The sequence below is a fragment of the Rhinoderma darwinii genome, chromosome 4 (assembly GCF_050947455.1).
Source record: "Rhinoderma darwinii isolate aRhiDar2 chromosome 4, aRhiDar2.hap1, whole genome shotgun sequence".
Lineage (NCBI taxonomy): Eukaryota > Metazoa > Chordata > Amphibia > Anura > Rhinodermatidae > Rhinoderma > Rhinoderma darwinii.
In genome coordinates, this window is record NC_134690.1 from 4,713,226 (window position 1) to 4,740,071 (window position 26,846).

The 26,846-nt window shown below is 43.5% G+C and overlaps 29 non-coding genes across 29 annotated transcripts; all 29 read left to right on the top strand.

The window, feature by feature from the left end:
- The first annotated feature begins 1,019 nt into the window (after positions 1–1,019).
- On the top strand, positions 1,020–1,092 carry TRNAV-CAC (transfer RNA valine (anticodon CAC)). The gene has a single exon. It is a non-coding gene; the product is annotated as a tRNA-Val (tRNA).
- A 421-nt stretch (positions 1,093–1,513) lies between these two features.
- TRNAV-CAC (transfer RNA valine (anticodon CAC)) lies at positions 1,514–1,586 on the top strand. Its single transcript has one exon. It is a non-coding gene; the product is annotated as a tRNA-Val (tRNA).
- Positions 1,587–2,505: 919 nt separating this feature from the next.
- Positions 2,506–2,578, top strand: TRNAV-CAC (transfer RNA valine (anticodon CAC)). Its single transcript has one exon. It is a non-coding gene; the product is annotated as a tRNA-Val (tRNA).
- A 422-nt stretch (positions 2,579–3,000) lies between these two features.
- Positions 3,001–3,073, top strand: TRNAV-CAC (transfer RNA valine (anticodon CAC)). Its single transcript has one exon. It is a non-coding gene; the product is annotated as a tRNA-Val (tRNA).
- A 585-nt stretch (positions 3,074–3,658) lies between these two features.
- TRNAV-CAC (transfer RNA valine (anticodon CAC)) lies at positions 3,659–3,731 on the top strand. Its single transcript has one exon. It is a non-coding gene; the product is annotated as a tRNA-Val (tRNA).
- A 422-nt stretch (positions 3,732–4,153) lies between these two features.
- On the top strand, positions 4,154–4,226 carry TRNAV-CAC (transfer RNA valine (anticodon CAC)). The gene has a single exon. It is a non-coding gene; the product is annotated as a tRNA-Val (tRNA).
- Positions 4,227–4,317: 91 nt separating this feature from the next.
- TRNAV-CAC (transfer RNA valine (anticodon CAC)) lies at positions 4,318–4,390 on the top strand. The gene has a single exon. It is a non-coding gene; the product is annotated as a tRNA-Val (tRNA).
- A 422-nt stretch (positions 4,391–4,812) lies between these two features.
- Positions 4,813–4,885, top strand: TRNAV-CAC (transfer RNA valine (anticodon CAC)). Its single transcript has one exon. It is a non-coding gene; the product is annotated as a tRNA-Val (tRNA).
- A 422-nt stretch (positions 4,886–5,307) lies between these two features.
- TRNAV-CAC (transfer RNA valine (anticodon CAC)) lies at positions 5,308–5,380 on the top strand. Its single transcript has one exon. It is a non-coding gene; the product is annotated as a tRNA-Val (tRNA).
- A 422-nt stretch (positions 5,381–5,802) lies between these two features.
- TRNAV-CAC (transfer RNA valine (anticodon CAC)) lies at positions 5,803–5,875 on the top strand. The gene has a single exon. It is a non-coding gene; the product is annotated as a tRNA-Val (tRNA).
- Positions 5,876–5,966: 91 nt separating this feature from the next.
- Positions 5,967–6,039, top strand: TRNAV-CAC (transfer RNA valine (anticodon CAC)). Its single transcript has one exon. It is a non-coding gene; the product is annotated as a tRNA-Val (tRNA).
- Positions 6,040–6,461: 422 nt separating this feature from the next.
- Positions 6,462–6,534, top strand: TRNAV-CAC (transfer RNA valine (anticodon CAC)). The gene has a single exon. It is a non-coding gene; the product is annotated as a tRNA-Val (tRNA).
- Positions 6,535–6,951: 417 nt separating this feature from the next.
- Positions 6,952–7,024, top strand: TRNAV-CAC (transfer RNA valine (anticodon CAC)). Its single transcript has one exon. It is a non-coding gene; the product is annotated as a tRNA-Val (tRNA).
- Positions 7,025–8,100: 1,076 nt separating this feature from the next.
- TRNAV-CAC (transfer RNA valine (anticodon CAC)) lies at positions 8,101–8,173 on the top strand. The gene has a single exon. It is a non-coding gene; the product is annotated as a tRNA-Val (tRNA).
- Positions 8,174–10,232: 2,059 nt separating this feature from the next.
- On the top strand, positions 10,233–10,305 carry TRNAV-CAC (transfer RNA valine (anticodon CAC)). Its single transcript has one exon. It is a non-coding gene; the product is annotated as a tRNA-Val (tRNA).
- Positions 10,306–11,706: 1,401 nt separating this feature from the next.
- On the top strand, positions 11,707–11,779 carry TRNAV-CAC (transfer RNA valine (anticodon CAC)). The gene has a single exon. It is a non-coding gene; the product is annotated as a tRNA-Val (tRNA).
- A 746-nt stretch (positions 11,780–12,525) lies between these two features.
- On the top strand, positions 12,526–12,598 carry TRNAV-CAC (transfer RNA valine (anticodon CAC)). The gene has a single exon. It is a non-coding gene; the product is annotated as a tRNA-Val (tRNA).
- Positions 12,599–14,324: 1,726 nt separating this feature from the next.
- Positions 14,325–14,397, top strand: TRNAV-CAC (transfer RNA valine (anticodon CAC)). The gene has a single exon. It is a non-coding gene; the product is annotated as a tRNA-Val (tRNA).
- A 583-nt stretch (positions 14,398–14,980) lies between these two features.
- On the top strand, positions 14,981–15,053 carry TRNAV-CAC (transfer RNA valine (anticodon CAC)). The gene has a single exon. It is a non-coding gene; the product is annotated as a tRNA-Val (tRNA).
- Positions 15,054–16,779: 1,726 nt separating this feature from the next.
- TRNAV-CAC (transfer RNA valine (anticodon CAC)) lies at positions 16,780–16,852 on the top strand. The gene has a single exon. It is a non-coding gene; the product is annotated as a tRNA-Val (tRNA).
- Positions 16,853–17,598: 746 nt separating this feature from the next.
- TRNAV-CAC (transfer RNA valine (anticodon CAC)) lies at positions 17,599–17,671 on the top strand. Its single transcript has one exon. It is a non-coding gene; the product is annotated as a tRNA-Val (tRNA).
- A 1,072-nt stretch (positions 17,672–18,743) lies between these two features.
- Positions 18,744–18,816, top strand: TRNAV-CAC (transfer RNA valine (anticodon CAC)). The gene has a single exon. It is a non-coding gene; the product is annotated as a tRNA-Val (tRNA).
- Positions 18,817–19,234: 418 nt separating this feature from the next.
- Positions 19,235–19,307, top strand: TRNAV-CAC (transfer RNA valine (anticodon CAC)). Its single transcript has one exon. It is a non-coding gene; the product is annotated as a tRNA-Val (tRNA).
- Positions 19,308–20,052: 745 nt separating this feature from the next.
- On the top strand, positions 20,053–20,125 carry TRNAV-CAC (transfer RNA valine (anticodon CAC)). Its single transcript has one exon. It is a non-coding gene; the product is annotated as a tRNA-Val (tRNA).
- A 1,890-nt stretch (positions 20,126–22,015) lies between these two features.
- On the top strand, positions 22,016–22,088 carry TRNAV-CAC (transfer RNA valine (anticodon CAC)). Its single transcript has one exon. It is a non-coding gene; the product is annotated as a tRNA-Val (tRNA).
- A 418-nt stretch (positions 22,089–22,506) lies between these two features.
- TRNAV-CAC (transfer RNA valine (anticodon CAC)) lies at positions 22,507–22,579 on the top strand. Its single transcript has one exon. It is a non-coding gene; the product is annotated as a tRNA-Val (tRNA).
- A 745-nt stretch (positions 22,580–23,324) lies between these two features.
- On the top strand, positions 23,325–23,397 carry TRNAV-CAC (transfer RNA valine (anticodon CAC)). Its single transcript has one exon. It is a non-coding gene; the product is annotated as a tRNA-Val (tRNA).
- Positions 23,398–24,960: 1,563 nt separating this feature from the next.
- On the top strand, positions 24,961–25,033 carry TRNAV-CAC (transfer RNA valine (anticodon CAC)). Its single transcript has one exon. It is a non-coding gene; the product is annotated as a tRNA-Val (tRNA).
- Positions 25,034–26,269: 1,236 nt separating this feature from the next.
- Positions 26,270–26,342, top strand: TRNAV-CAC (transfer RNA valine (anticodon CAC)). Its single transcript has one exon. It is a non-coding gene; the product is annotated as a tRNA-Val (tRNA).
- Positions 26,343–26,846: the final 504 nt, after the last annotated feature.

The following is a 26,846-nucleotide window of genomic DNA, read 5'->3' on the forward strand; positions in this document are numbered from 1 at the left end:
TGCGGAACAATCAATATCCAAGTTTCTGTAGTGTAGTGGTTATCACGTTCGCCTCACACGCGAAAGGTCCCCTGTTCGAAACTGGGCAGAAACAAGGAACTATGTCTTCCTTTTAACACAAAGAAATCCTTTAAATTTGTCAAACTTTGGTTTCTGCAATGGTGGGTTTTTGTATCAAGGGGAAGTTTCTGTAGTGTAGTGGTTATCACGTTCGCCTAACACGCGAAAGGTCCCCTGTTCGAGACAGGGCAGAAACATGCATTTTTTGTTGGCGCTAATTGGCTGGATTATATTTCTCAATTCGTTTCTGCATGGCTTGCGGCTTGTGGGTTGCGGGTTGCAGAACAGTCAATATCCAAGTTTCTGTAGTGTAGTGGTTATCACGTTCGCCTCACACGCGAAAGGTCCCCTGTTCGAAACTGGCAGAAACAAGGAACTGTGTCTTCCTTTTAACACAAAGAAAGCCTTTAAATTTGTCAAACTTTGGTTTCTGCAATGGTGGGTTTTTGTATCAAGGGGAAGTTTCTGTAGTATAGTTTTTATCACGTTCGCCTAACACGCGAAAGGTCCCCTGTTCGAGACAGGGCAAAAACATGCAATTTTTTTTGTTGGCGCTAATTGGCTGGATTATATTTCTCAATTCGTTTCTGCATGGCTTGCGGGTTGCAGAACAATCAATATCCAAGTTTCTGTAGTGTAGTGGTTATCACGTTCGCCTCACACGCGAAAGGTCCCCTGTTCGAGACAGGGCAAAAACATGCAATTTTTTTTGTTGGCGCTAATTGGCTGGATTATATTTCTCAATTCGTTTCTGCATGGCTTGCGGGTTGTGGGTTGCGGAACAATCAATATCCAAGTTTCTGTAGTGTAGTGGTTATCACGTTCGCCTCACACGCGAAAGGTCCCCTGTTTGAAACTGGGCAGAAACAAGGAACTATGTCTTCCTTTTAACACAAAGAAATCCTTTAAATTTGTCAAACTTTGGTTTCTGCAATGGTGGGTTTTTATATCAAGGGGAAGTTTCTGTAGTGTAGTGGTTATCACGTTCGCCTCACACGCGAAAGGTCCCCTGTTCGAGACAGGGCAGAAACATGCAATTTTTTTTGTTGGCGCTAATTGGCTGGATTATATTTCTCAATTCGTTTCTGCATGGCTTGCGGGTTGCAGAACAATCAATATCCAAGTTTCTGTAGTGTAGTGGTTATCACGTTCGCCTCACACGCGAAAGGTCCCCTGTTCGAAACTGGGCAGAAACAAGGAACTGTGTCTCCTTTTAACACAAAGAAAGCCTTTAAATTTGTCAAACTTTGGTTTCTGCAATGGTGGGTTTTTGTATCAAGGGGAAGTTTCTGTAGTGTAGTGGTTATCACGTTCGCCTCACACGCGAAAGGTCCCCTGTTCGAGACAGGGCAAAAACATGCAATTTTTGTTGGCGCTAATTGGCTGGATTATATTTCTCAATTCGTTTCTGCATGGCTTGCGGGTTGTGGGTTGCGGAACAATCAATATCCAAGTTTTTGTAGTGTAGTGGTTATCACGTTCGCCTCACACGCGAAAGGTCCCCTGTTCGAGACAGGGCAGAAACATGCAATTTTTTTTGTTGGCGCTAATTGGCTGGATTATATTTCTCAATTCGTTTCTGCATGGCTTGCGGGTTGCAGAACAATCAATATCCAAGTTTCTGTAGTGTAGTGGTTATCACGTTCGCCTCACACGCGAAAGGTCCCCTGTTCGAAACTGGGCAGAAACAAGGAACTGTGTCTTCCTTTTAACACAAAGAAAGCCTTTAAATTTGTCAAACTTTGGTTTCTGCAATGGTGGGTTTTTGTATCAAGGGGAAGTTTCTGTAGTATAGTGGTTATCACGTTCGCCTAACACGCGAAAGGTCCCCTGTTCGAGACAGGGCAAAAACATGCCATTTTTGTTGGCGCTAATAGGCTGGATTATATTTCTCAATTCGTTTCTGCATGGCTTGCGGGTTGTGGGTTGCGGAACAATCAATGTCCAAGTTTCTGTAGTGTAGTGGTTATCACGTTCGCCTCACACGCGAAAGGTCCCCTGTTCGAAACTGGGCAGAAACAAGGAACTGTGTCTTCCTTTTAACACAAAGAAAGCCTTTAAATTTGTCAAACTTTGGTTTCTGCAATGGTGGGTTTTTGTATCAAGGGGAAGTTTCTGTAGTGTAGTGGTTATCACGTTCGCCTCACACGCGAAAGGTCCCCTGTTCGAGACAGGGCAAAAACATGCAATTTTTTTTGTTGGCGCTAATTGGCTGGATTATATTTCTCAATTCGTTTCTGCATGGCTTGCGGGTTGTGGGTTGCGGAACAATCAATATCCAAGTTTCTGTAGTGTAGTGGTTATCAAGTTCGCCTCACACGCGAAAGGTCCCCTGTTCGAAACTGGGCAGAAACAAGGAACTATGTCTTCCTTTTAACACAAAGAAATCCTTTAAATTTGTCAAACTTTGGTTTCTGCAATGGTGGGTTTTTGTATCAAGGGGAAGTTTCTGTAGTGTAGTGGTTATCACGTTCGCCTCACACGCGAAAGGTCCCCTGTTCGAGACAGGGCAGAAACATGCAATTTTTTTTGTTGCCGCTAATTGGCTGGATTATATTTCTCAATTCGTTTCTGCATGGCTTGCGGGTTGCAGAACAATCAATATCCAAGTTTCTGTAGTGTAGTGGTTATCACTTTCGCCTCACACGCGAAAGGTCCCCTGTTCGAAACTGGGCAGAAACAAGGAACTGTGTCTTCCTTTTAACACAAAGAAAGCCTTTAAATTTGTCAAACTTTGGTTTCTGCAATGGTGGGTTTTTGTATCAAGGGGAAGTTTCTGTAGTGTAGTGGTTATCACGTTCGCCTAACACGCGAAAGGTCCCCTGTTCGAGACAGGGCTAAAACATGCAATTTTTGTTGGCGCTAAGTGGCTGGATTATATTTCTCAATTCGTTTCTGCATGGCTTGCGGGTTGTGGGTTGCGGAACAATCAATATCCAAGTTTTTGTAGTGTAGTGGTTATCACGTTCGCCTCACACGCGAAAGGTCCCCTGTTCGAGACAGGGCAGAAACATGCAATTTTTTTTGTTGGCGCTAATTGGCTGGATTATATTTCTCAATTCGTTTCTGCATGGCTTGCGGGTTGCAGAACAATCAATATCCAAGTTTCTGTAGTGTAGTGGTTATCACGTTCGCCTCACACGCGAAAGGTCCCCTGTTCGAAACTGGGCAGAAACAAGGAACTGTGTCTTCCTTTTAACACAAAGAAAGCCTTTAAATTTGTCAAACTTTGGTTTCTGCAATGGTGGGTTTTTGTATCAAGGGGAAGTTTCTGTAGTATAGTGGTTATCACGTTCGCCTAACACGCGAAAGGTCCCCTGTTCGAGACAGGGCAAAAACATGCCATTTTTGTTGGCGCTAATAGGCTGGATTATATTTCTCAATTCGTTTCTGCATGGCTTGCGGGTTGTGGGTTGCGGAACAATCAATGTCCAAGTTTCTGTAGTGTAGTGGTTATCACGTTCGCCTCACACGCGAAAGGTCCCCTGTTCGAAACTGGGCAGAAACAAGGAACTATGTCTTCCTTTTAACACAAAGAAATCCTTTAAATTTGTCAAACTTTGGTTTCTGCAATGGTGGGTTTTTGTATCAAGGGGAAGTTTCTGTAGTGTAGTGGTTATCACGTTCGCCTCACACGCGAAAGGTCCCCTGTTCGAGACAGGGCAGAAACATGCAATTTTTTTTGTTGCCGCTAATTGGCTGGATTATATTTCTCAATTCGTTTCTGCATGGCTTGCGGGTTGCAGAACAATCAATATCCAAGTTTCTGTAGTGTAGTGGTTATCACTTTCGCCTCACACGCGAAAGGTCCCCTGTTCGAAACTGGGCAGAAACAAGGAACTGTGTCTTCCTTTTAACACAAAGAAAGCCTTTAAATTTGTCAAACTTTGGTTTCTGCAATGGTGGGTTTTTGTATCAAGGGGAAGTTTCTGTAGTGTAGTGGTTATCACGTTCGCCTAACACGCGAAAGGTCCCCTGTTCGAGACAGGGCTAAAACATGCAATTTTTGTTGGCGCTAAGTGGCTGGATTATATTTCTCAATTCGTTTCTGCATGGCTTGCGGGTTGTGGGTTGCGGAACAATCAATATCCAAGTTTCTGTAGTGTAGTGGTTATCACGTTCGCCTCACGCGCGAAAGGTCCCCTGTTCGAGACAGGGCAGAAACATGCAATTTTTTTTGTTGCCGCTAATTGGCTGGATTATATTTCTCAATTCGTTTCTGCATGGCTTGCGGGTTGCAGAACAATCAATATCCAAGTTTCTGTAGTGTAGTGGTTATCACGTTCGCCTCACACGCGAAAGGTCCCCTGTTCGAGACAGGGCAGAAACATGCAATTTTTTTTGTTGCCGCTAATTGGCTGGATTATATTTCTCAATTCGTTTCTGCATGGCTTGCGGGTTGCAGAACAATCAATATCCAAGTTTCTGTAGTGTAGTGGTTATCACGTTCGCCTCACACGCGAAAGGTCCCCTGTTAGAAACTGGGCAGAAACAAGGAACTGTGTCTTCCTTTTAACACAAAGAAAGCCTTTAAATTTGTCAAACTTTGGTTTCTGCAATGGTGGGTTTTTGTATCAAGGGGAAGTTTCTGTAGTGTAGTGGTTATCACGTTCGCCTCACACGCGAAAGGTCCCCTGTTCGAGACAGGGCAAAAACATGCAATTTTTGTTGGCGCTAATTGGCTGGATTATATTTCTCAATTCGTTTCTGCATGGCTTGCGGGTTGTGGGTTGCGGAACAATCAATATCCAAGTTTTTGTAGTGTAGTGGTTATCACGTTCGCCTCACACGCGAAAGGTCCCCTGTTCGAGACAGGGCAGAAACATGCAATTTTTTTTGTTGCCGCTAATTGGCTGGATTATATTTCTCAATTCGTTTCTGCATGGCTTGCGGGTTGCAGAACAATCAATATCCAAGTTTCTGTAGTGTAGTGGTTATCACGTTCGCTTCACACGCGAAAGGTCCCCTGTTCGAAACTGGGCAGAAACAAGGAACTGTGTCTTCCTTTTAACACAAAGAAAGCCTTTAAATTTGTCAAACTTTGGTTTCTGCAATGGTGGGTTTTTGTATCAAGGGGAAGTTTCTGTAGTGTAGTGGTTATCACGTTCGCCTCACACGCGAAAGGTCCCCTGTTCGAGACAGGGCAAAAACATGCAATTTTTGTTGGCGCTAATTGGCTGGATTATATTTCTCAATTCGTTTCTGCATGGCTTGCGGGTTGTGGGTTGCGGAACAATCAATATCCAAGTTTTTGTAGTGTAGTGGTTATCACGTTCGCCTCACACGCGAAAGGTCCCCTGTTCGAGACAGGGCAGAAACATGCAATTTTTTTTGTTGGCGCTAATTGGCTGGATTATATTTCTCAATTCGTTTCTGCATGGCTTGCGGGTTGCAGAACAATCAATATCCAAGTTTCTGTAGTGTAGTGGTTATCACGTTCGCCTCACACGCGAAAGGTCCCCTGTTCGAAACTGGGCAGAAACAAGGAACTATGTCTTCCTTTTAACACAAAGAAAGCCTTTAAATTTGTCAAACTTTGGTTTCTGCAATGGTGGGTTTTTGTATGCAGGGGAAGTTTCTGTAGTGTAGTGGTTATCACGTTCGCCTAACACGCGAAAGGTCCCCTGTTCGAGACAGGGCAAAAACATGCCATTTTTGTTGGCGCTAATTGGCTGGATTATATTTCTCAATTCGTTTCTGCATGGCTTGCGGGTTGTGGGTTGCGGAACAATCAATATCCAAGTTTTTGTAGTGTAGTGGTTATCACGTTCGCCTCACACGCGAAAGGTCCCCTGTTCGAGACAGGGCAGAAACATGCAATTTTTTTTGTTGGCGCTAATTGGCTGGATTATATTTCTCAATTCGTTTCTGCATGGCTTGCGGGTTGCAGAACAATCAATATCCAAGTTTCTGTAGTGTAGTGGTTATCACGTTCGCCTCACACGCGAAAGGTCCCCTGTTCGAGACAGGGCAGAAACATGCAATTTTTTTTGTTGCCGCTAATTGGCTGGATTATATATCTCAATTCGTTTCTGCATGGCTTGCGGGTTGCAGAACAATCAATATCCAAGTTTCTGTAGTGTAGTGGTTATCACGTTCGCCTCACACGCGAAAGGTCCCCTGTTCGAAACTGGGCAGAAACAAGGAACTGTGTCTTCCTTTTAATACAAAGAAAGCCTTTAAATTTGTCAAACTTTGGTTTCTGCAATGGTGGGTTTTTGTATCAAGGGGAAGTTTCTGTAGTGTAGTGGTTATCACGTTCGCCTAACACGCGAAAGGTCCCCTGTTCGAGACAGGGCAAAAACATGCAATTTTTGTTGGCGCTAAGTGGCTGGATTATATTTCTCAATTCGTTTCTGCATGGCTTGCGGGTTGTGGGTTGCGGAACAATCAATATCCAAGTTTCTGTAGTGTAGTGGTTATCACGTTCGCCTCACGCGCGAAAGGTCCCCTGTTCGAGACAGGGCAGAAACATGCAATTTTTTTTGTTGGCGCTAATTGGCTGGATTATATTTCTCAATTCGTTTCTGCATGGCTTGCGGGTTGCAGAACAATCAATATCCAAGTTTCTGTAGTGTAGTGGTTATCACGTTCGCCTCACACGCGAAAGGTCCCCTGTTCGAAACTGGGCAGAAACAAGGAACTGTGTCTTCCTTTTAACACAAAGAAAGCCTTTAAATTTGTCAAACTTTGGTTTCTGCAATGGTGGGTTTTTGTATCAAGGGGAAGTTTCTGTAGTGTAGTGGTTATCACGTTCGCCTCACACGCGAAAGGTCCCCTGTTCGAAACTGGGCAGAAACAAGGAACTATGTCTTCCTTTTAACACAAAGAAATCCTTTAAATTTGTCAAACTTTGGTTTCTGCAATGGTGGGTTTTTGTATCAAGGGGAAGTTTCTGTAGTGTAGTGGTTATCACGTTCGCCTCACACGCGAAAGGTCCCCTGTTCGAGACAGGGCAGAAACATGCAATTTTTTTTGTTGCCGCTAATTGGCTGGATTATATTTCTCAATTCGTTTCTGCATGGCTTGCGGGTTGCAGAACAATCAATATCCAAGTTTCTGTAGTGTAGTGGTTATCACGTTCGCCTCACACGCGAAAGGTCCCCTGTTCGAAACTGGGCAGAAACAAGGAACTGTGTCTTCCTTTTAATACAAAGAAAGCCTTTAAATTTGTCAAACTTTGGTTTCTGCAATGGTGGGTTTTTGTATCAAGGGGAAGTTTCTGTAGTGTAGTGGTTATCACGTTCGCCTAACACGCGAAAGGTCCCCTGTTCGAGACAGGGCAAAAACATGCAATTTTTGTTGGCGCTAAGTGGCTGGATTATATTTCTCAATTCGTTTCTGCATGGCTTGCGGGTTGTGGGTTGCAGAACAATCAATATCCAAGTTTCTGTAGTGTAGTGGTTATCACGTTCGCCTCACACGCGAAAGGTCCCCTGTTCGAAACTGGGCAGAAACAAGGAACTATGTCTTCCTTTTAACACAAAGAAATCCTTTAAATTTGTCAAACTTTGGTTTCTGCAATGGTGGGTTTTTGTATCAAGGGGAAGTTTCTGTAGTGTAGTGGTTATCACGTTCGCCTCACACACGAAAGGTCCCCTGTTCGAGACAGGGCAGAAACATGCAATTTTTTTTGTTGCCGCTAATTGGCTGGATTATATTTCTCAATTCGTTTCTGCATGGCTTGCGGGTTGCAGAACAATCAATATCCAAGTTTCTGTAGTGTAGTGGTTATCACGTTCGCCTCACACCCGAAAGGTCCCCTGTTCGAAACTGGGCAGAAACAAGGAACTGTGTCTTCCTTTTAATACAAAGAAAGCCTTTAAATTTGTCAAACTTTGGTTTCTGCAATGGTGGGTTTTTGTATCAAGGGGAAGTTTCTGTAGTGTAGTGGTTATCACGTTCGCCTAACACGCGAAAGGTCCCCTGTTCGAGACAGGGCAAAAACATGCAATTTTTTTTGTTGGCGCTAATTGGCTGGATTATATTTCTCAATTCGTTTCTGCATGGCTTGCGGGTTGCAGAACAATCAATATCCAAGTTTCTGTAGTGTAGTGGTTATCACGTTCGCCTCACACGCGAAAGGTCCCCTGTTCGAGACAGGGCAGAAACATGCAATTTTTTTTTGTTGGCGCTAATTGGCTGGATTATATTTCTCAATTCGTTTCTGCATGGCTTGCGGGTTGCAGAACAATCAATATCCAAGTTTCTGTAGTGTAGTGGTTATCACGTTCGCCTCACACGCGAAAGGTCCCCTGTTCGAAACTGGGCAGAAACAAGGAACTGTGTCTTCCTTTTAACACAAAGAAAGCCTTTAAATTTGTCAAACTTTGGTTTCTGCAATGGTGGGTTTTTGTATCAAGGGGAAGTTTCTGTAGTGTAGTGGTTATCACGTTTGCCTCACACGCGAAAGGTCCCCTGTTCGAGACAGGGCAAAAACATGCAATTTTTTTTGTTGGCGCTAATTGGCTGGATTATATTTCTCAATTCGTTTCTGCATGGCTTGCGGGTTGCAGAACAATCAATATCCAAGTTTCTGTAGTGTAGTGGTTATCACGTTCGCCTCACACGCGAAAGGTCCCCTGTTCGAAACTGGGCAGAAACAAGGAACTGTGTCTTCCTTTTAACACAAAGAAAGCCTTTAAATTTGTCAAACTTTGGTTTCTGCAATGGTGGGTTTTTGTATCAAGGGGAAGTTTCTGTAGTGTAGTGGTTATCACGTTCGCCTCACACGCGAAAAGGTCCCCTGTTCGAGACAGGGCAAAAACATGCAATTTTTTTTGTTGCCGCTAATTGGCTGGATTATATTTCTCAATTCGTTTCTGCATGGCTTGCGGGTTGCAGAACAATCAATATCCAAGTTTCTGTAGTGTAGTGGTTATCACGTTCGCCTCACACCCGAAAGGTCCCCTGTTCGAAACTGGGCAGAAACAAGGAACTGTGTCTTCCTTTTAACACAAAGAAAGCCTTTAAATTTGTCAAACTTTGGTTTCTGCAATGGTGGGTTTTTGTATCAAGGGGAAGTTTCTGTAGTGTAGTGGTTATCACGTTCGCCTCACACGCGAAAGGTCCCCTGTTCGAGACAGGGCAAAAACATGCAATTTTTTTTGTTGCCGCTAATTGGCTGGATTATATTTCTCAATTCGTTTCTGCATGGCTTGCGGGTTGCAGAACAATCAATATCCAAGTTTCTGTAGTGTAGTGGTTATCACGTTCGCCTCACACGCGAAAGGTCCCCTGTTCGAAACTGGGCAGAAACAAGGAACTGTGTCTTCCTTTTAATACAAAGAAAGCCTTTAAATTTGTCAAACTTTGGTTTCTGCAATGGTGGGTTTTTGTATCAAGGGGAAGTTTCTGTAGTGTAGTGGTTATCACGTTCGCCTAACACGCGAAAGGTCCCCTGTTCGAGACAGGGCAAAAACATGCAATTTTTGTTGGCGCTAAGTGGCTGGATTATATTTCTCAATTCGTTTCTGCATGGCTTGCGGGTTGTGGGTTGCAGAACAATCAATATCCAAGTTTCTGTAGTGTAGTGGTTATCACGTTCGCCTCACACGCGAAAGGTCCCCTGTTCGAAACTGGGCAGAAACAAGGAACTATGTCTTCCTTTTAACACAAAGAAATCCTTTAAATTTGTCAAACTTTGGTTTCTGCAATGGTGGGTTTTTGTATCAAGGGGAAGTTTCTGTAGTGTAGTGGTTATCACGTTCGCCTCACACACGAAAGGTCCCCTGTTCGAGACAGGGCAGAAACATGCAATTTTTTTTGTTGCCGCTAATTGGCTGGATTATATTTCTCAATTCGTTTCTGCATGGCTTGCGGGTTGCAGAACAATCAATATCCAAGTTTCTGTAGTGTAGTGGTTATCACGTTCGCCTCACACCCGAAAGGTCCCCTGTTCGAAACTGGGCAGAAACAAGGAACTGTGTCTTCCTTTTAATACAAAGAAAGCCTTTAAATTTGTCAAACTTTGGTTTCTGCAATGGTGGGTTTTTGTATCAAGGGGAAGTTTCTGTAGTGTAGTGGTTATCACGTTCGCCTAACACGCGAAAGGTCCCCTGTTCGAGACAGGGCAAAAACATGCAATTTTTTTTGTTGGCGCTAATTGGCTGGATTATATTTCTCAATTCGTTTCTGCATGGCTTGCGGGTTGCAGAACAATCAATATCCAAGTTTCTGTAGTGTAGTGGTTATCACGTTCGCCTCACACGCGAAAGGTCCCCTGTTCGAGACAGGGCAGAAACATGCAATTTTTTTTTGTTGGCGCTAATTGGCTGGATTATATTTCTCAATTCGTTTCTGCATGGCTTGCGGGTTGCAGAACAATCAATATCCAAGTTTCTGTAGTGTAGTGGTTATCACGTTCGCCTCACACGCGAAAGGTCCCCTGTTCGAAACTGGGCAGAAACAAGGAACTGTGTCTTCCTTTTAACACAAAGAAAGCCTTTAAATTTGTCAAACTTTGGTTTCTGCAATGGTGGGTTTTTGTATCAAGGGGAAGTTTCTGTAGTGTAGTGGTTATCACGTTTGCCTCACACGCGAAAGGTCCCCTGTTCGAGACAGGGCAAAAACATGCAATTTTTTTTGTTGGCGCTAATTGGCTGGATTATATTTCTCAATTCGTTTCTGCATGGCTTGCGGGTTGCAGAACAATCAATATCCAAGTTTCTGTAGTGTAGTGGTTATCACGTTCGCCTCACACGCGAAAGGTCCCCTGTTCGAAACTGGGCAGAAACAAGGAACTGTGTCTTCCTTTTAACACAAAGAAAGCCTTTAAATTTGTCAAACTTTGGTTTCTGCAATGGTGGGTTTTTGTATCAAGGGGAAGTTTCTGTAGTGTAGTGGTTATCACGTTCGCCTCACACGCGAAAAGGTCCCCTGTTCGAGACAGGGCAAAAACATGCAATTTTTTTTGTTGCCGCTAATTGGCTGGATTATATTTCTCAATTCGTTTCTGCATGGCTTGCGGGTTGCAGAACAATCAATATCCAAGTTTCTGTAGTGTAGTGGTTATCACGTTCGCCTCACACCCGAAAGGTCCCCTGTTCGAAACTGGGCAGAAACAAGGAACTGTGTCTTCCTTTTAACACAAAGAAAGCCTTTAAATTTGTCAAACTTTGGTTTCTGCAATGGTGGGTTTTTGTATCAAGGGGAAGTTTCTGTAGTGTAGTGGTTATCACGTTCGCCTCACACGCGAAAGGTCCCCTGTTCGAGACAGGGCAAAAACATGCAATTTTTTTTGTTGCCGCTAATTGGCTGGATTATATTTCTCAATTCGTTTCTGCATGGCTTGCGGGTTGCAGAACAATCAATATCCAAGTTTCTGTAGTGTAGTGGTTATCACGTTCGCCTCACACCCGAAAGGTCCCCTGTTCGAAACTGGGCAGAAACAAGGAACTGTGTCTTCCTTTTAATACAAAGAAAGCCTTTAAATTTGTCAAACTTTGGTTTCTGCAATGGTGGGTTTTTGTATTAAGGGGAAGTTTCTGTAGTGTAGTGGTTATCACGTTCGCCTAACACGCGAAAGGTCCCCTGTTCGAGACAGGGCAAAAACATGCAATTTTTTTTGTTGGCGCTAATTGGCTGGATTATATTTCTCAATTCGTTTCTGCATGGCTTGCGGGTTGCAGAACAATCAATATCCAAGTTTCTGTAGTGTAGTGGTTATCACGTTCGCCTCACACGCGAAAGGTCCCCTGTTCGAGACAGGGCAGAAACATGCAATTTTTTTTTGTTGGCGCTAATTGGCTGGATTATATTTCTCAATTCGTTTCTGCATGGCTTGCGGGTTGCAGAACAATCAATATCCAAGTTTCTGTAGTGTAGTGGTTATCACGTTCGCCTCACACGCGAAAGGTCCCCTGTTCGAAACTGGGCAGAAACAAGGAACTGTGTCTTCCTTTTAACACAAAGAAAGCCTTTAAATTTGTCAAACTTTGGTTTCTGCAATGGTGGGTTTTTGTATCAAGGGGAAGTTTCTGTAGTGTAGTGGTTATCACGTTTGCCTCACACGCGAAAGGTCCCCTGTTCGAGACAGGGCAAAAACATGCAATTTTTTTTGTTGGCGCTAATTGGCTGGATTATATTTCTCAATTCGTTTCTGCATGGCTTGCGGGTTGCAGAACAATCAATATCCAAGTTTCTGTAGTGTAGTGGTTATCACGTTCGCCTCACACGCGAAAGGTCCCCTGTTCGAAACTGGGCAGAAACAAGGAACTGTGTCTTCCTTTTAACACAAAGAAAGCCTTTAAATTTGTCAAACTTTGGTTTCTGCAATGGTGGGTTTTTGTATCAAGGGGAAGTTTCTGTAGTGTAGTGGTTATCACGTTCGCCTCACACGCGAAAGGTCCCCTGTTCGAGACAGGGCAAAAACATGCAATTTTTTTTGTTGGCGCTAATTGGCTGGATTATATTTCTCAATTCGTTTCTGCATGGCTTGCGGGTTGCAGAACAATCAATATCCAAGTTTCTGTAGTGTAGTGGTTATCACGTTCGCCTCACACGCGAAAGGTCCCCTGATCGAGACAGGGCAGAAACATGCAATTTTTTTTGTTGGCGCTAATTGGCTGGATTATATTTCTCAATTCGTTTCTGCATGGCTTGCGGGTTGCAGAACAATCAATATCCAAGTTTCTGTAGTGTAGTGGTTATCACGTTCGCCTCACACGCGAAAGGTCCCCTGTTCGAAACTGGGCAGAAACAAGGAACTATGTCTTCCTTTTAACACAAAGAAATCCTTTAAATTTGTCAAACTTTGGTTTCTGCAATGGTGGGTTTTTGTATCAAGGGGAAGTTTCTGTAGTGTAGTGGTTATCACGTTCGCCTCACACACGAAAGGTCCCCTGTTCGAGACAGGGCAGAAACATGCAATTTTTTTTGTTGCCGCTAATTGGCTGGATTATATTTCTCAATTCGTTTCTGCATGGCTTGCGGGTTGCAGAACAATCAATATCCAAGTTTCTGTAGTGTAGTGGTTATCACGTTCGCCTCACACGCGAAAGGTCCCCTGTTCGAAACTGGGCAGAAACAAGGAACTGTGTCTTCCTTTTAACACAAAGAAAGCCTTTAAATTTGTCAAACTTTGGTTTCTGCAATGGTGGGTTTTTGTATCAAGGGGAAGTTTCTGTAGTGTAGTGGTTATCACGTTTGCCTCACACGCGAAAGGTCCCCTGTTCGAGACAGGGCAAAAACATGCAATTTTTTTTGTTGGCGCTAATTGGCTGGATTATATTTCTCAATTCGTTTCTGCATGGCTTGCGGGTTGCAGAACAATCAATATCCAAGTTTCTGTAGTGTAGTGGTTATCACGTTCGCCTCACACGCGAAAGGTCCCCTGTTCGAAACTGGGCAGAAACAAGGAACTGTGTCTTCCTTTTAACACAAAGAAAGCCTTTAAATTTGTCAAACTTTGGTTTCTGCAATGGTGGGTTTTTGTATCAAGGGGAAGTTTCTGTAGTGTAGTGGTTATCACGTTCGCCTCACACGCGAAAGGTCCCCTGTTCGAGACAGGGCAAAAACATGCAATTTTTTTTGTTGCCGCTAATTGGCTGGATTATATTTCTCAATTCGTTTCTGCATGGCTTGCGGGTTGCAGAACAATCAATATCCAAGTTTCTGTAGTGTAGTGGTTATCACGTTCGCCTCACACCCGAAAGGTCCCCTGTTCGAAACTGGGCAGAAACAAGGAACTGTGTCTTCCTTTTAACACAAAGAAAGCCTTTAAATTTGTCAAACTTTGGTTTCTGCAATGGTGGGTTTTTGTATCAAGGGGAAGTTTCTGTAGTGTAGTGGTTATCACGTTCGCCTCACACGCGAAAGGTCCCCTGTTCGAGACAGGGCAAAAACATGCAATTTTTTTTGTTGCCGCTAATTGGCTGGATTATATTTCTCAATTCGTTTCTGCATGGCTTGCGGGTTGCAGAACAATCAATATCCAAGTTTCTGTAGTGTAGTGGTTATCACGTTCGCCTCACACCCGAAAGGTCCCCTGTTCGAAACTGGGCAGAAACAAGGAACTGTGTCTTCCTTTTAATACAAAGAAAGCCTTTAAATTTGTCAAACTTTGGTTTCTGCAATGGTGGGTTTTTGTATTAAGGGGAAGTTTCTGTAGTGTAGTGGTTATCACGTTCGCCTAACACGCGAAAGGTCCCCTGTTCGAGACAGGGCAAAAACATGCAATTTTTTTTGTTGGCGCTAATTGGCTGGATTATATTTCTCAATTCGTTTCTGCATGGCTTGCGGGTTGCAGAACAATCAATATCCAAGTTTCTGTAGTGTAGTGGTTATCACGTTCGCCTCACACGCGAAAGGTCCCCTGTTCGAGACAGGGCAGAAACATGCAATTTTTTTTTGTTGGCGCTAATTGGCTGGATTATATTTCTCAATTCGTTTCTGCATGGCTTGCGGGTTGCAGAACAATCAATATCCAAGTTTCTGTAGTGTAGTGGTTATCACGTTCGCCTCACACGCGAAAGGTCCCCTGTTCGAAACTGGGCAGAAACAAGGAACTGTGTCTTCCTTTTAACACAAAGAAAGCCTTTAAATTTGTCAAACTTTGGTTTCTGCAATGGTGGGTTTTTGTATCAATATCCAAGTTTCTGTAGTGTAGTGGTTATCACGTTCGCCTCACACGCGAAAGGTCCCCTGTTCGAAACTGGGCAGAAACAAGGAACTGTGTCTTCCTTTTAACACAAAGAAAGCCTTTAAATTTGTCAAACTTTGGTTTCTGCAATGGTGGGTTTTTGTATCAAGGGGAAGTTTCTGTAGTGTAGTGGTTATCACGTTCGCCTCACACGCGAAAGGTCCCCTGTTCGAGACAGGGCAAAAACATGCAATTTTTTTTGTTGGCGCTAATTGGCTGGATTATATTTCTCAATTCGTTTCTGCATGGCTTGCGGGTTGCAGAACAATCAATATCCAAGTTTCTGTAGTGTAGTGGTTATCACGTTCGCCTCACACGCGAAAGGTCCCCTGATCGAGACAGGGCAGAAACATGCAATTTTTTTTGTTGGCGCTAATTGGCTGGATTATATTTCTCAATTCGTTTCTGCATGGCTTGCGGGTTGCAGAACAATCAATATCCAAGTTTCTGTAGTGTAGTGGTTATCACGTTCGCCTCACACGCGAAAGGTCCCCTGTTCGAAACTGGGCAGAAACAAGGAACTATGTCTTCCTTTTAACACAAAGAAATCCTTTAAATTTGTCAAACTTTGGTTTCTGCAATGGTGGGTTTTTGTATCAAGGGGAAGTTTCTGTAGTGTAGTGGTTATCACGTTCGCCTCACACACGAAAGGTCCCCTGTTCGAGACAGGGCAGAAACATGCAATTTTTTTTGTTGCCGCTAATTGGCTGGATTATATTTCTCAATTCGTTTCTGCATGGCTTGCGGGTTGCAGAACAATCAATATCCAAGTTTCTGTAGTGTAGTGGTTATCACGTTCGCCTCACACGCGAAAGGTCCCCTGTTCGAAACTGGGCAGAAACAAGGAACTGTGTCTTCCTTTTAACACAAAGAAAGCCTTTAAATTTGTCAAACTTTGGTTTCTGCAATGGTGGGTTTTTGTATCAAGGGGAAGTTTCTGTAGTGTAGTGGTTATCACGTTTGCCTCACACGCGAAAGGTCCCCTGTTCGAGACAGGGCAAAAACATGCAATTTTTTTTGTTGGCGCTAATTGGCTGGATTATATTTCTCAATTCGTTTCTGCATGGCTTGCGGGTTGCAGAACAATCAATATCCAAGTTTCTGTAGTGTAGTGGTTATCACGTTCGCCTCACACGCGAAAGGTCCCCTGTTCGAAACTGGGCAGAAACAAGGAACTGTGTCTTCCTTTTAACACAAAGAAAGCCTTTAAATTTGTCAAACTTTGGTTTCTGCAATGGTGGGTTTTTGTATCAAGGGGAAGTTTCTGTAGTGTAGTGGTTATCACGTTCGCCTCACACGCGAAAGGTCCCCTGTTCGAGACAGGGCAAAAACATGCAATTTTTTTTGTTGCCGCTAATTGGCTGGATTATATTTCTCAATTCGTTTCTGCATGGCTTGCGGGTTGCAGAACAATCAATATCCAAGTTTCTGTAGTGTAGTGGTTATCACGTTCGCCTCACACCCGAAAGGTCCCCTGTTCGAAACTGGGCAGAAACAAGGAACTGTGTCTTCCTTTTAACACAAAGAAAGCCTTTAAATTTGTCAAACTTTGGTTTCTGCAATGGTGGGTTTTTGTATCAAGGGGAAGTTTCTGTAGTGTAGTGGTTATCACGTTCGCCTCACACGCGAAAGGTCCCCTGTTCGAGACAGGGCAAAAACATGCAATTTTTTTTGTTGCCGCTAATTGGCTGGATTATATTTCTCAATTCGTTTCTGCATGGCTTGCGGGTTGCAGAACAATCAATATCCAAGTTTCTGTAGTGTAGTGGTTATCACGTTCGCCTCACACCCGAAAGGTCCCCTGTTCGAAACTGGGCAGAAACAAGGAACTGTGTCTTCCTTTTAATACAAAGAAAGCCTTTAAATTTGTCAAACTTTGGTTTCTGCAATGGTGGGTTTTTGTATTAAGGGGAAGTTTCTGTAGTGTAGTGGTTATCACGTTCGCCTAACACGCGAAAGGTCCCCTGTTCGAGACAGGGCAAAAACATGCAATTTTTTTTGTTGGCGCTAATTGGCTGGATTATATTTCTCAATTCGTTTCTGCATGGCTTGCGGGTTGCAGAACAATCAATATCCAAGTTTCTGTAGTGTAGTGGTTATCACGTTCGCCTCACACGCGAAAGGTCCCCTGTTCGAGACAGGGCAGAAACATGCAATTTTTTTTTGTTGGCGCTAATTGGCTGGATTATATTTCTCAATTCGTTTCTGCATGGCTTGCGGGTTGCAGAACAATCAATATCCAAGTTTCTGTAGTGTAGTGGTTATCACGTTCGCCTCACACGCGAAAGGTCCCCTGTTCGAAACTGGGCAGAAACAAGGAACTGTGTCTTCCTTTTAACACAAAGAAAGCCTTTAAATTTGTCAAACTTTGGTTTCTGCAATGGTGGGTTTTTGTATCAAGGGGAAGTTTCTGTAGTGTAGTGGTTATCACGTTTGCCTCACACGCGAAAGGTCCCCTGTTCGAGACAGGGCAAAAACATGCAATTTTTTTTGTTGGCGCTAATTGGCTGGATTATATTTCTCAATTCGTTTCTGCATGGCTTGCGGGTTGCAGAACAATCAATATCCAAGTTTCTGTAGTGTAGTGGTTATCACGTTCGCCTCACACGCGAAAGGTCCCCTGTTCGAAACTGGGCAGAAACAAGGAACTGTGTCTTCCTTTTAACACAAAGAAAGCCTTTAAATTTGTCAAACTTTGGTTTCTGCAATGGTGGGTTTTTGTATCAAGGGGAAGTTTCTGTAGTGTAGTGGTTATCACGTTCGCCTCACACGCGAAAGGTCCCCTGTTCGAGACAGGGCAAAAACATGCAATTTTTTTTGTTGGCGCTAATTGGCTGGATTATATTTCTCAATTCGTTTCTGCATGGCTTGCGGGTTGCAGAACAATCAATATCCAAGTTTCTGTAGTGTAGTGGTTATCACGTTCGCCTCACACGCGAAAGGTCCCCTGATCGAGACAGGGCAGAAACATGCAATTTTTTTTGTTGGCGCTAATTGGCTGGATTATATTTCTCAATTCGTTTCTGCATGGCTTGCGGGTTGCAGAACAATCAATATCCAAGTTTCTGTAGTGTAGTGGTTATCACGTTCGCCTCACACGCGAAAGGTCCCCTGTTCGAAACTGGGCAGAAACAAGGAACTATGTCTTCCTTTTAACACAAAGAAATCCTTTAAATTTGTCAAACTTTGGTTTCTGCAATGGTGGGTTTTTGTATCAAGGGGAAGTTTCTGTAGTGTAGTGGTTATCACGTTCGCCTCACACACGAAAGGTCCCCTGTTCGAGACAGGGCAGAAACATGCAATTTTTTTTGTTGCCGCTAATTGGCTGGATTATATTTCTCAATTCGTTTCTGCATGGCTTGCGGGTTGCAGAACAATCAATATCCAAGTTTCTGTAGTGTAGTGGTTATCACGTTCGCCTCACACGCGAAAGGTCCCCTGTTCGAAACTGGGCAGAAACAAGGAACTGTGTCTTCCTTTTAATACAAAGAAAGCCTTTAAATTTGTCAAACTTTGGTTTCTGCAATGGTGGGTTTTTGTATCAAGGGGAAGTTTCTGTAGTGTAGTGGTTATCACGTTCGCCTAACACGCGAAAGGTCCCCTGTTCGAGACAGGGCAAAAACATGCAATTTTTTTTGTTGGCGCTAATTGGCTGGATTATATTTCTCAATTCGTTTCTGCATGGCTTGCGGGTTGCAGAACAATCAATATCCAAGTTTCTGTAGTGTAGTGGTTATCACGTTCGCCTCACACGCGAAAGGTCCCCTGTTCGAAACTGGGCAGAAACAAGGAACTGTGTCTTCCTTTTAACACAAAGAAAGCCTTTAAATTTGTCAAACTTTGGTTTCTGCAATGGTGGGTTTTTGTATCAAGGGGAAGTTTCTGTAGTGTAGTGGTTATCACGTTCGCCTCACACGCGAAAGGTCCCCTGTTCGAGACAGGGCAAAAACATGCAATTTTTTTTGTTGGCGCTAATTGGCTGGATTATATTTCTCAATTCGTTTCTGCATGGCTTGCGGGTTGCAGAACAATCAATATCCAAGTTTCTGTAGTGTAGTGGTTATCACGTTCGCCTCACACGCGAAAGGTCCCCTGATCGAGACAGGGCAGAAACATGCAATTTTTTTTGTTGGCGCTAATTGGCTGGATTATATTTCTCAATTCGTTTCTGCATGGCTTGCGGGTTGCAGAACAATCAATATCCAAGTTTCTGTAGTGTAGTGGTTATCACGTTCGCCTCACACGCGAAAGGTCCCCTGTTCGAAACTGGGCAGAAACAAGGAACTATGTCTTCCTTTTAACACAAAGAAATCCTTTAAATTTGTCAAACTTTGGTTTCTGCAATGGTGGGTTTTTGTATCAAGGGGAAGTTTCTGTAGTGTAGTGGTTATCACGTTCGCCTCACACACGAAAGGTCCCCTGTTCGAGACAGGGCAGAAACATGCAATTTTTTTTGTTGGCGCTAATTGGCTGGATTATATTTCTCAATTCGTTTCTGCATGGCTTGCGGGTTGCAGAACAATCAATGTCCAAGTTTCTGTAGTGTAGTGGTTATCACGTTCGCCTCACACGCGAAAGGTCCCCTGATCGAGACAGGGCAGAAACATGCAATTTTTTTTGTTGGCGCTAATTGGCTGGATTATATTTCTCAATTCGTTTCTGCATGGCTTGCGGGTTGCAGAACAATCAATATCCAAGTTTCTGTAGTGTAGTGGTTATCACGTTCGCCTCACACGCGAAAGGTCCCCTGTTCGAAACTGGGCAGAAACAAGGAACTGTGTCTTCCTTTTAACACAAAGAAAGCCTTTAAATTTGTCAAACTTTGGTTTCTGCAATGGTGGGTTTTTGTATCAAGGGGAAGTTTCTGTAGTGTAGTGGTTATCACGTTTGCCTCACACGCGAAAGGTCCCCTGTTCGAGACAGGGCAAAAACATGCAATTTTTTTTGTTGGCGCTAATTGGCTGGATTATATTTCTCAATTCGTTTCTGCATGGCTTGCGGGTTGCAGAACAATCAATATCCAAGTTTCTGTAGTGTAGTGGTTATCACGTTCGCCTCACACGCGAAAGGTCCCCTGTTCGAAACTGGGCAGAAACAAGGAACTGTGTCTTCCTTTTAACACAAAGAAAGCCTTTAAATTTGTCAAACTTTGGTTTCTGCAATGGTGGGTTTTTGTATCAAGGGGAAGTTTCTGTAGTGTAGTGGTTATCACGTTCGCCTCACACGCGAAAGGTCCCCTGTTCGAGACAGGGCAAAAACATGCAATTTTTTTTGTTGGCGCTAATTGGCTGGATTATATTTCTCAATTCGTTTCTGCATGGCTTGCGGGTTGCAGAACAATCAATATCCAAGTTTCTGTAGTGTAGTGGTTATCACGTTCGCCTCACACGCGAAAGGTCCCCTGATCGAGACAGGGCAGAAACATGCAATTTTTTTTGTTGGCGCTAATTGGCTGGATTATATTTCTCAATTCGTTTCTGCATGGCTTGCGGGTTGCAGAACAATCAATATCCAAGTTTCTGTAGTGTAGTGGTTATCACGTTCGCCTCACACGCGAAAGGTCCCCTGTTCGAAACTGGGCAGAAACAAGGAACTATGTCTTCCTTTTAACACAAAGAAATCCTTTAAATTTGTCAAACTTTGGTTTCTGCAATGGTGGGTTTTTGTATCAAGGGGAAGTTTCTGTAGTGTAGTGGTTATCACGTTCACCTAACACGCGAAAGGTCCCCTGTTCGAGACAGGGCAGAAACATGCAATTTTTTTTGTTGGCGCTAATTGGCTGGATTATATTTCTCAATTCGTTTCTGCATGGCTTGCGGGTTGCAGAACAATCAATATCCAAGTTTCTGTAGTGTAGTGGTTATCACGTTCGCCTCACACGCGAAAGGTCCCCTGTTCGAAACTGGGCAGAAACAAGGAACTGTGTCTTCCTTTTAACACAAAGAAAGCCTTTAAATTTGTCAAACTTTGGTTTCTGCAATGGTGGGTTTTTGTATCAAGGGGAAGTTTCTGTAGTGTAGTGGTTATCACGTTCGCCTCACACGCGAAAGGTCCCCTGTTCGAGACAGGGCAAAAACATGCAATTTTTTTTGTTGGCGCTAATTGGCTGGATTATATTTCTCAATTCGTTTCTGCATGGCTTGCGGGTTGCAGAACAATCAATATCCAAGTTTCTGTAGTGTAGTGGTTATCACGTTCGCCTCACACGCGAAAGGTCCCCTGTTCGAGACAGGGCAAAAACATGCAATTTTTTTTGTTGGCGCTAATTGGCTGGATTATATTTCTCAATTCGTTTCTGCATGGCTTGCGGGTTGCAGAACAATCAATATCCAAGTTTCTGTAGTGTAGTGGTTATCACGTTCGCCTCACACGCGAAAGGTCCCCTGTTCGAAACTGGGCAGAAACAAGGAACTGTGTCTTCCTTTTAACACAAAGAAAGCCTTTAAATTTGTCAAACTTTGGTTTCTGCAATGGTGGGTTTTTGTATCAAGGGGAAGTTTCTGTAGTGTAGTGGTTATCACGTTTGCCTCACACGCGAAAGGTCCCCTGTTCGAGACAGGGCAAAAACATGCAATTTTTTTTGTTGGCGCTAATTGGCTGGATTATATTTCTCAATTCGTTTCTGCATGGCTTGCGGGTTGCAGAACAATCAATATCCAAGTTTCTGTAGTGTAGTGGTTATCACGTTCGCCTCACACGCGAAAGGTCCCCTGTTCGAAACTGGGCAGAAACAAGGAACTGTGTCTTCCTTTTAATACAAAGAAAGCCTTTAAATTTGTCAAACTTTGGTTTCTGCAATGGTGGGTTTTTGTATCAAGGGGAAGTTTCTGTAGTGTAGTGGTTATCACGTTCGCCTAACACGCGAAAGGTCCCCTGTTCGAGACAGGGCAAAAACATGCAATTTTTTTTGTTGGCGCTAATTGGCTGGATTATATTTCTCAATTCGTTTCTGCATGGCTTGCGGGTTGCAGAACAATCAATATCCAAGTTTCTGTAGTGTAGTGGTTATCACGTTCGCCTCACACGCGAAAGGTCCCCTGTTCGAAACTGGGCAGAAACAAGGAACTGTGTCTTCCTTTTAACACAAAGAAAGCCTTTAAATTTGTCAAACTTTGGTTTCTGCAATGGTGGGTTTTTGTATCAAGGGGAAGTTTCTGTAGTGTAGTGGTTATCACGTTCGCCTCACACGCGAAAGGTCCCCTGTTCGAGACAGGGCAAAAACATGCAATTTTTTTTGTTGGCGCTAATTGGCTGGATTATATTTCTCAATTCGTTTCTGCATGGCTTGCGGGTTGCAGAACAATCAATATCCAAGTTTCTGTAGTGTAGTGGTTATCACGTTCGCCTCACACGCGAAAGGTCCCCTGATCGAGACAGGGCAGAAACATGCAATTTTTTTTGTTGGCGCTAATTGGCTGGATTATATTTCTCAATTCGTTTCTGCATGGCTTGCGGGTTGCAGAACAATCAATATCCAAGTTTCTGTAGTGTAGTGGTTATCACGTTCGCCTCACACGCGAAAGGTCCCCTGTTCGAAACTGGGCAGAAACAAGGAACTATGTCTTCCTTTTAACACAAAGAAATCCTTTAAATTTGTCAAACTTTGGTTTCTGCAATGGTGGGTTTTTGTATCAAGGGGAAGTTTCTGTAGTGTAGTGGTTATCACGTTCGCCTCACACACGAAAGGTCCCCTGTTCGAGACAGGGCAGAAACATGCAATTTTTTTTGTTGGCGCTAATTGGCTGGATTATATTTCTCAATTCGTTTCTGCATGGCTTGCGGGTTGCAGAACAATCAATGTCCAAGTTTCTGTAGTGTAGTGGTTATCACGTTCGCCTCACACGCGAAAGGTCCCCTGATCGAGACAGGGCAGAAACATGCAATTTTTTTTGTTGGCGCTAATTGGCTGGATTATATTTCTCAATTCGTTTCTGCATGGCTTGCGGGTTGCAGAACAATCAATATCCAAGTTTCTGTAGTGTAGTGGTTATCACGTTCGCCTCACACGCGAAAGGTCCCCTGTTCGAAACTGGGCAGAAACAAGGAACTGTGTCTTCCTTTTAACACAAAGAAAGCCTTTAAATTTGTCAAACTTTGGTTTCTGCAATGGTGGGTTTTTGTATCAAGGGGAAGTTTCTGTAGTGTAGTGGTTATCACGTTTGCCTCACACGCGAAAGGTCCCCTGTTCGAGACAGGGCAAAAACATGCAATTTTTTTTGTTGGCGCTAATTGGCTGGATTATATTTCTCAATTCGTTTCTGCATGGCTTGCGGGTTGCAGAACAATCAATATCCAAGTTTCTGTAGTGTAGTGGTTATCACGTTCGCCTCACACGCGAAAGGTCCCCTGTTCGAAACTGGGCAGAAACAAGGAACTGTGTCTTCCTTTTAACACAAAGAAAGCCTTTAAATTTGTCAAACTTTGGTTTCTGCAATGGTGGGTTTTTGTATCAAGGGGAAGTTTCTGTAGTGTAGTGGTTATCACGTTCGCCTCACACGCGAAAGGTCCCCTGTTCGAGACAGGGCAAAAACATGCAATTTTTTTTGTTGGCGCTAATTGGCTGGATTATATTTCTCAATTCGTTTCTGCATGGCTTGCGGGTTGCAGAACAATCAATATCCAAGTTTCTGTAGTGTAGTGGTTATCACGTTCGCCTCACACGCGAAAGGTCCCCTGATCGAGACAGGGCAGAAACATGCAATTTTTTTTGTTGGCGCTAATTGGCTGGATTATATTTCTCAATTCGTTTCTGCATGGCTTGCGGGTTGCAGAACAATCAATATCCAAGTTTCTGTAGTGTAGTGGTTATCACGTTCGCCTCACACGCGAAAGGTCCCCTGTTCGAAACTGGGCAGAAACAAGGAACTATGTCTTCCTTTTAACACAAAGAAATCCTTTAAATTTGTCAAACTTTGGTTTCTGCAATGGTGGGTTTTTGTATCAAGGGGAAGTTTCTGTAGTGTAGTGGTTATCACGTTCACCTAACACGCGAAAGGTCCCCTGTTCGAGACAGGGCAGAAACATGCAATTTTTTTTGTTGGCGCTAATTGGCTGGATTATATTTCTCAATTCGTTTCTGCATGGCTTGCGGGTTGCAGAACAATCAATATCCAAGTTTCTGTAGTGTAGTGGTTATCACGTTCGCCTCACACGCGAAAGGTCCCCTGTTCGAAACTGGGCAGAAACAAGGAACTGTGTCTTCCTTTTAACACAAAGAAAGCCTTTAAATTTGTCAAACTTTGGTTTCTGCAATGGTGGGTTTTTGTATCAAGGGGAAGTTTCTGTAGTGTAGTGGTTATCACGTTCGCCTCACACGCGAAAGGTCCCCTGTTCGAGACAGGGCAAAAACATGCAATTTTTTTTGTTGGCGCTAATTGGCTGGATTATATTTCTCAATTCGTTTCTGCATGGCTTGCGGGTTGCAGAACAATCAATATCCAAGTTTCTGTAGTGTAGTGGTTATCACGTTCGCCTCACACGCGAAAGGTCCCCTGTTCGAGACAGGGCAAAAACATGCAATTTTTTTTGTTGGCGCTAATTGGCTGGATTATATTTCTCAATTCGTTTCTGCATGGCTTGCGGGTTGCAGAACAATCAATATCCAAGTTTCTGTAGTGTAGTGGTTATCACGTTCGCCTCACACGCGAAAGGTCCCCTGTTCGAAACTGGGCAGAAACAAGGAACTGTGTCTTCCTTTTAACACAAAGAAAGCCTTTAAATTTGTCAAACTTTGGTTTCTGCAATGGTGGGTTTTTGTATCAAGGGGAAGTTTCTGTAGTGTAGTGGTTATCACGTTTGCCTCACACGCGAAAGGTCCCCTGTTCGAGACAGGGCAAAAACATGCAATTTTTTTTGTTGGCGCTAATTGGCTGGATTATATTTCTCAATTCGTTTCTGCATGGCTTGCGGGTTGCAGAACAATCAATATCCAAGTTTCTGTAGTGTAGTGGTTATCACGTTCGCCTCACACGCGAAAGGTCCCCTGTTCGAAACTGGGCAGAAACAAGGAACTGTGTCTTCCTTTTAACACAAAGAAAGCCTTTAAATTTGTCAAACTTTGGTTTCTGCAATGGTGGGTTTTTGTATCAAGGGGAAGTTTCTGTAGTGTAGTGGTTATCACGTTCGCCTCACACGCGAAAGGTCCCCTGTTCGAGACAGGGCAAAAACATGCAATTTTTTTTGTTGGCGCTAATTGGCTGGATTATATTTCTCAATTCGTTTCTGCATGGCTTGCGGGTTGCAGAACAATCAATATCCAAGTTTCTGTAGTGTAGTGGTTATCACGTTCGCCTCACACGCGAAAGGTCCCCTGATCGAGACAGGGCAGAAACATGCAATTTTTTTTGTTGGCGCTAATTGGCTGGATTATATTTCTCAATTCGTTTCTGCATGGCTTGCGGGTTGCAGAACAATCAATATCCAAGTTTCTGTAGTGTAGTGGTTATCACGTTCGCCTCACACGCGAAAGGTCCCCTGTTCGAAACTGGGCAGAAACAAGGAACTATGTCTTCCTTTTAACACAAAGAAATCCTTTAAATTTGTCAAACTTTGGTTTCTGCAATGGTGGGTTTTTGTATCAAGGGGAAGTTTCTGTAGTGTAGTGGTTATCACGTTCGCCTCACACACGAAAGGTCCCCTGTTCGAGACAGGGCAGAAACATGCAATTTTTTTTGTTGGCGCTAATTGGCTGGATTATATTTCTCAATTCGTTTCTGCATGGCTTGCGGGTTGCAGAACAATCAATATCCAAGTTTCTGTAGTGTAGTGGTTATCACGTTCGCCTCACACGCGAAAGGTCCCCTGTTCGAGACAGGGCAAAAACATGCAATTTTTTTTGTTGGCGCTAATTGGCTGGATTATATTTCTCAATTCGTTTCTGCATGGCTTGCGGGTTGCAGAACAATCAATATCCAAGTTTCTGTAGTGTAGTGGTTATCACGTTCGCCTCACACGCGAAAGGTCCCCTGTTCGAAACTGGGCAGAAACAAGGAACTGTGTCTTCCTTTTAACACAAAGAAAGCCTTTAAATTTGTCAAACTTTGGTTTCTGCAATGGTGGGTTTTTGTATCAAGGGGAAGTTTCTGTAGTGTAGTGGTTATCACGTTTGCCTCACACGCGAAAGGTCCCCTGTTCGAGACAGGGCAAAAACATGCAATTTTTTTTGTTGGCGCTAATTGGCTGGATTATATTTCTCAATTCGTTTCTGCATGGCTTGCGGGTTGCAGAACAATCAATATCCAAGTTTCTGTAGTGTAGTGGTTATCACGTTCGCCTCACACGCGAAAGGTCCCCTGTTCGAAACTGGGCAGAAACAAGGAACTGTGTCTTCCTTTTAACACAAAGAAAGCCTTTAAATTTGTCAAACTTTGGTTTCTGCAATGGTGGGTTTTTGTATCAAGGGGAAGTTTCTGTAGTGTAGTGGTTATCACGTTCGCCTCACACGCGAAAGGTCCCCTGTTCGAGACAGGGCAAAAACATGCAATTTTTTTTGTTGGCGCTAATTGGCTGGATTATATTTCTCAATTCGTTTCTGCATGGCTTGCGGGTTGCAGAACAATCAATATCCAAGTTTCTGTAGTGTAGTGGTTATCACGTTCGCCTCACACGCGAAAGGTCCCCTGATCGAGACAGGGCAGAAACATGCAATTTTTTTTGTTGGCGCTAATTGGCTGGATTATATTTCTCAATTCGTTTCTGCATGGCTTGCGGGTTGCAGAACAATCAATATCCAAGTTTCTGTAGTGTAGTGGTTATCACGTTCGCCTCACACGCGAAAGGTCCCCTGTTCGAAACTGGGCAGAAACAAGGAACTATGTCTTCCTTTTAACACAAAGAAATCCTTTAAATTTGTCAAACTTTGGTTTCTGCAATGGTGGGTTTTTGTATCAAGGGGAAGTTTCTGTAGTGTAGTGGTTATCACGTTCGCCTCACACACGAAAGGTCCCCTGTTCGAGACAGGGCAGAAACATGCAATTTTTTTTGTTGGCGCTAATTGGCTGGATTATATTTCTCAATTCGTTTCTGCATGGCTTGCGGGTTGCAGAACAATCAATATCCAAGTTTCTGTAGTGTAGTGGTTATCACGTTCGCCTCACACGCGAAAGGTCCCCTGTTCGAAACTGGGCAGAAACAAGGAACTGTGTCT